Here is a 6369-nt window from a genome sequence, read left to right on the forward strand (position 1 = left end):
CAGAATATAATATATAGAAAAAAAGAACAGCGATATAATCAGACTTCCCTGGCGCACTCTTGACGATAACCTTGTCTCTGATGAACACTCGCCGTTGAGGACAGCGCATTAAGTTTTGTGATGTTGATGTTCTTCAGATTCTCTACTGTAATACGTGCTTGACTGCATGCCAGAAACTTTTATATTCAACATACTTCTAATTAGAATTACTTTACTGTTTCCAACTTACTTTTCTATATAAATTTCTTGAGTAACCATTTCTATAGGACACAGAGTGTCATAGCCATTTCTCAAATCCACAATATCCGCACAAGTCTTTGCATAAAAAGTATAGGGGTGGTAGATCACGTCATGGCGAACAACTTTTGTTACAGACAAAATGTTGGCTGACGTTACCTGGCGATCCACCGAACTAACGAGATGTTCAGCACCTGGAGACTAGCTTCCCCAGTGAATTGATGGACTGACTTTCAACAAGAAAACCTAGAGAATCGGTGTATCTGAAGCGGAAAATTTTTGGAAATGAAGCAGCAATTTTAATTTTGCTCATTCTAATCCCTTTCACAGGGAGAAGATGATTGGATTATAGCCAACACATACTGCATACACATATCACACAGGGTAGCATAATCTAATAACCAATTTTTAAAAAGTTGGCTACTATCATAGGGGAAGCACTCACTCCGTCGTCAGGCCACGAGTGGCCTACCGGGACCATGAGACCGCCGTGTCATCCTTCGTGGAGGATGCAGATAGGAGGGGCGTGGGGCCAGCACACTGCTCTCCCGGTCATTATGATGGTATTCTTGACCGAAGCCGCTACTAATCGGTCGAGTAGCTCCTCAATTGGCATCACGAGGCTGAGTGCACCCCGAAAAATGGCAACAGCGCATGGCGGCCTGGATGGTCACCCATCCAAGTGCCGACCACGCCCGACAGCGCTTAACTTCGGGGATCTCACGGGAACCGGTGTAACCACTGCGGCAAGGCCGTTGCCCATAGGGGAAGCACCATATCAATTTTTTTTCTAACAAAACCTGTATATCATGATGTGACCTACTACCCACAGGCGTTTGATGCAAAGACCTTTTACCGCTTGTATAATATTGAATTTCATCTAGTGGATACTTTTAAATTACTTTGAGGCTTGATTTTTTTATGATTTCATCACCTGGTACTATAGTTTGCTTAAACTACATTACAATCCTTTCTCCAGCATTATTCAGCTTAAGCAGTTTGTCAGTATATTCAGTAAATTTTTTCCGCTACCTAATTGAGCAAGTGGGCAAAGTACGATGTGGGACTTTTCTTCCAATAACTATACCTACTCATTTAACTATTGCACAGAGGTTGTGATGAGACATGTTTAGGGAAAAAAATTAGTCTAAACGATGAAAATAGTTTGACAATGGTAAAAAGTAGCCGTCTTTGTACCAATATCGAAGGCCTGTATCTTGTCTTCAACATCAATGTTACAATGTTTCAAAGGCTTCAGTAACCATATTGAAACAACGATGTTCAGACTCCCAAAATCAATATTTTGTAAATATCAATGATTATCAAACTTCCCTGATTGGATTAAAATATCCTTTTATTTTACGTCATTCATTACTGTACAGTTTCGGCTGTGCAGACCCATTCAAGTTTACGGTACAACCAGTCAAACAGATATATTTGGGTTTCAGTTAAAACTTACCTTGGTCGTGCAATATTAAAGTGAAGTACGGTGATCGAATATTAAAATAAACAACATGAAACCGAATGTTTCTTAAATAGCTGTGACATAACCTAACGTATCACAAGCAATACAAGAGCGCTTGATAATGGTTGCTCCTAACACATAGCGCTTATTCTGAGAGTGACAAATAGAGGCTGCTACCCAGGTATCTTAAAGTGTGTGAGATGCACACAGTCTTTTTTTTAATTTTTAGGTGACTTTCTACCTAATCCAGAAAATAATAACTGCAGGAAGCCCTGAAGCGTTAGCGTAACACGCCACGACCTCCCACTCCATTAAATATGAGATCATTTCCTACTGACCAACTGCCAAACCATTCATAAAATATGTCCGGGTCTGAAGCTCTCCAGAAAAGTAGTGGAGATCAAAAAGTAGTGGAGATCACATAATACTCGATTGCACCCAAAAAACTCAGAAATACTCAGCTCAATAGTCAGTCTAAAAAGTTTCGAGACTGGATTAACAAAAATTAATAGAGATCATAGATGGTGGTTTCAATGCTTCAGTGTTCTACATACTCTCACCCACATGGCTACAATGCACAGAACGTTCATACAACCATGTGAAACTCTCAGAAACGTAGTTCTTCGGGAAGTTGTTCAATTCAAGCGTCACATTGGCTTCGTTTGAATGTCGGTTACATCATCAAAGCATTGATCCTTCATGTGACTTTGTGTACTTTGTCGTTTTGTGGTAGGTTCGTATTGATAACACCAAGTCTCATCTCCCATGCCAATTTTTTCAGAATATAGTTATTGGAATTTGGATTACAATCAACTCGTTGCAGGAGTCCGTGCGTGCGTCAATGTTTTTGATGAGAAGTCAAGGTACGCAGGACAAACTTTGCATACACTTTTCTCTTCTTCAAAACATGTCTTGAACACTTGATTTAGAGTCGTTGCTCAGCTGTGATTTGTAACACAATGACGTTGACGCACTACAGCCGGATGTCTGTTATTTAAAACTGCCTACTCACAACTGATTGGTATAATGCACATCTGTTTTTACAGATGCTAGTTCAAGCTGTCACCGTAGTTCCTGCTCTGGCGTCGCTTATACGCCAAAATAATACCAGTCTCGGAACGTTTTGGATGGACGGTGTATGTTTCTCAACCGTCCTCTCATAATTGGAGGAGACTGAAATCATCCAAGAATCGATTGGAATAATTACAGTTTGGTAAGTGAGAGGCGTGACACGTCTTTCTGTGAAACAATACTAAATGCTTTCTCTGAAAACTACTTAGAACACAGAGTTCGGAAGCCCAAACATGACGGAGATATCTTAGACCTATTGACAACAAATAGATCTCAATTTTTGGTGACGTCTATGTATGCAGGTATCAGTGATCACGCGAGAGTCGTAAAAGCAATCATTACGAAAGTAAAAAGGGTGATTAAAGAAACAGCAAGAAAATAGATAAAAATGCTGTAATGTCATATCTTAATTCAATGAATTCGTAATATTTAGGTCTTGACAAGAGCGTTGGAGGAACTGTGGCTCAAGTTTAGAGGACTATATGACCAAGCACTGGCTAGATACGCAGCAACTCGAACATTTCATGATGGTAGAAACGCTCCATGGTATATATACTCTACATAGAAACTTCTAAAGAAACGGCGACAGATTCACATTAAGTGTAAAACAGTCATATACGCCTTCACATAGAGAGATGATAAATGCAACATCATTGGCTGTCAGAAGACCGAGGCGTGAAGCCTTCAATAACTAATGTAGCGTAATCTTATCGAAAAGTTCCTCGCAAAATCCAAAAAAGTTGTGTTCATATATAAAGTCTGTTTGTAGTACAAAAGTTAGATGAGAAGGCACACATGCCATAGCAACGCAAGAAGGGATACCAAATAATGAAATTTTACATAATTCTGCATAGTAGGAAGAATAAACTAAACTAACTCCGTCCGAGCAGGCCATGAAGGCCCAACGGTACCGACCGGCCGCCTTGTCAACCTCAGCCCACAAGCGTCACTGGATGCGGATACAGAGGGGCATGTGGTCAGCACACCACTCTCCCGGCAGTATGCCGTTTCCGAGACCGGAGCCACTACTTCTCAATCAAGTAGCTCCTCAGTTTGCCTCACAAAGGCTGAGTGCACCCCGCTTGCCAACAGCGCTCGGCAGATCGGCAGATCGGATGGTCAGCCATCCAAGTGCTACCCCAGCCCGACAGCGCTTAACTTGGGTGATTTGACGGGAACTGGTGTTACTACTGCAGTAAAGCCGTTGGCAGCTAGTATGAAGAATACATCACTGAATTTGTAGGTGATTTCGGGGTGTATGGGATACGAAATATAGTACACAGCAATTTTGACAGCAAAAATGGCTCTAAACTTGTTGAACGTCTAGTCTAACTGAGCTTGGATGACAATAAGGGCACATTTCATGTCACTTCATTTCTATTCCAGAGTTATCAGTTGAAGACTGAAGTCGGTAAACGAGTCCACAACCATGTTTCGCATTTTATTCGTAAATGTCCGTCATGATCGTACATTTTTATATAATTCACAACAACCAGTTTCGTCTTATTGCTATCATTAGATCATTAAAAGTATTCTGATGCAAGTATCAATGTCAAATAATCTGTAGTCAGAAGTATTTATTATGTACTTTTATTTACAGATTGGTTGATGTACGTGGACACATAAGTACTTGTTATGTATTTATATGAGCAGATTGTTCGAAGTTGAAACATGTATAAGAATACTTTCAATGGTGTTATGACGGCAGTATGCAGAGACCGGTCATTGTGAATTGTATAGTATATGCGATGGAGCCGCGGACATTTATGAGTTCCTGTGTCGTATATTATGAATCGTACGGTCCCGCTACTGGCGGCGTGCTGGTCTCTTGGCATCCTACGGCCAAATGTTTCAGTGAGTGTGACATCCGGAAAGTGTGATGGCCAGAACAACTGGGGAAATGTATCCAAGGAGGTCACAGCACGGGTAAGCTTTATTTTCTTCAAAGCTAACATCGCAGTACTTTGAAGATAGCGCCTGAACATCTGACAAATCTGACACTTACTGTCCTATCCACTGACTGCGTGAAGCAGAAGCGATCATGTTCTGTATCCAATGCGCAGTATATCTGTGAGGATTCCAACGCATAATTCCAGTTTTTGCCGATACTCAGCGCCACAGACGTAGCACTGCAGTCGCTTTTGGATGAAAAATCAGAAGTCCAAAACGGTGGGTAGAGACAAATTGAAAAAATTGTTGCTAAATCTTAAAAAAAATATGGAGAGAAGTGGAGGATTTTAAGAATGGCGAAAAATTAAAACAAAATCAAAGATGGCGTTGGGGGGATACATAAAAATTGGCGACAAATTTAAAAATCCACCATTAGCTCAGTTATGCTTTGTGCCCCAACCATTCCTCCTCTTCCCAACCAACTTCATTGCTATGTATCCTCTAACAGCTGGGATATCCTAAGGTAATTTGCAACCACCAGGGGTCCAGCAGCCTATATCTGTAGACTATTTAGCCGTAACTTAGTTACGTTGCCCGGGGTACACCACTTGGAGGCTAGTCTACTTTGTACCCCGACGTCAAGCAGCGTTGAAAAGGGAAAGGAAGAAATGCTCCAAGAATCCCGAGTTACCGCTACACCGGGACTGTGATGCCACTCAAAGGCAACGTCTTAAGTCCAGGAAACCCTCCTGGAGACTTGGAAAAACGCTTACTTCTGAAGGATTCCAACCAGAAACAGCATGGCGGGAAGAATGGTTCGCAGCCAATCCCGATTCTGCAGGTCTCATTGCTGATCCTACACGAGTCCCTCCTGGATTCCACTTACCTAGGAGGTCGTGGACCACCCTAAATGGCATACGCACCAAGCACGGAAGATGCCAGGACTTGAAGCATAAGTGGGGAATCGCTGAAAGTGCCAAGTGTGACTGCGGACACCAACGACAAACAATACACCACATAGTCACAGGGTGTCCCCTACGGGAAATATGCTGGAAATCTGACCAGCATACATGAGGTCTCTGAGGAAGCAATCTCCTGGCTGGATACTTTAGATATTAACCTATAGTTTTTATTACAACTTGCAGCTCTGTTTGTCAATATTACTGTTTATAAAAACCACATTTTCTCTTTTACATGTAACTCATCCCAGTGTTTTTATCCATATGTATATTATCGATTTATCGATCTAATCTAAGACTTTTATTACCATAAATGAATGTAATCTATTTTATTTGTAGTATATGCATATTGTGTTACCAGTAACATCATTGCTGTTCAATTCAAGTAATGTATCCTTGATGCCAAACGAAATAATAATAAATTTCCAACTAACCACCGCAAAGTATTAAAAGAAGACATCCAACCATAATAAAACAAATTTAAAAAATCAAGATAACCTAGTTGTGCCTTATACCCCTTACCTCACCATCATCTCTCCATCTCCAACCAATCACAGTTTGCTATTAAATATGAAAGAACTAATCAAAATGCAAGATGGTAAAACTAATCCAAATTTGTTCTACTCTGTTTACTAACTTTTCACGTGCCGCATCAGTTCTCTGTGTGGTCCTGTTTGTTGTACAAATTGATTATAGTGCGTTTTCTCAAAATTTAGGGAGAGACCATTTTCACAGAACCTCTTAATA

The 6369-nt window shown here is 40.8% G+C and overlaps 1 pseudogene; it reads right to left on the reverse strand.

Annotated features, from left to right (window-relative positions):
* Window positions 1-879: 879 nt before the first annotated feature.
* On the reverse strand, window positions 880-997 carry LOC126189288 (5S ribosomal RNA; annotated as a pseudogene).
* Between the last annotated feature and the right edge of the window lie 5372 nt (window positions 998-6369).

The sequence above is a fragment of the Schistocerca cancellata genome, chromosome 5, assembly GCF_023864275.1.
Source record: "Schistocerca cancellata isolate TAMUIC-IGC-003103 chromosome 5, iqSchCanc2.1, whole genome shotgun sequence".
Classification (NCBI taxonomy): Eukaryota; Metazoa; Arthropoda; class Insecta; order Orthoptera; family Acrididae; genus Schistocerca; species Schistocerca cancellata.